We start from the raw sequence: 304 nt of genomic DNA, 5'->3' as shown, positions 1-304 counted from the left end.
TTGCCTATTTTTGGATGGTAGAGTAAGGTGATCATTTATTTTTGGCATATGTATTCTATAATTTTAAACTAGACAAGCTTCAAATGAGTGTAACTTCGTCAAAAATGATCGTATCGAGATGTTCAAAAAAGCATTTTACAGCTTGAAATCTCTACTTTTCAGATCGACACTTTAGAAAAGAATCCTATTTATTTTTTATGGAATTACATAGGTCCAAATGAAAATGCGTCAAATCTCCAAAAATGTGTACTAAATTTAAAAGGTTTCATGGCATAAACTAAAAATCGCACACAAATGCAGTTTA

This window comes from Wasmannia auropunctata, unplaced genomic scaffold (genome assembly GCF_000956235.1).
Source record: "Wasmannia auropunctata unplaced genomic scaffold, wasmannia.A_1.0 LD336085.1, whole genome shotgun sequence".
Lineage (NCBI taxonomy): Eukaryota > Metazoa > Arthropoda > Insecta > Hymenoptera > Formicidae > Wasmannia > Wasmannia auropunctata.
The sequence above is the reverse complement of the archived record's forward strand: the minus strand, read 5'-3'. Positions refer to the sequence as shown.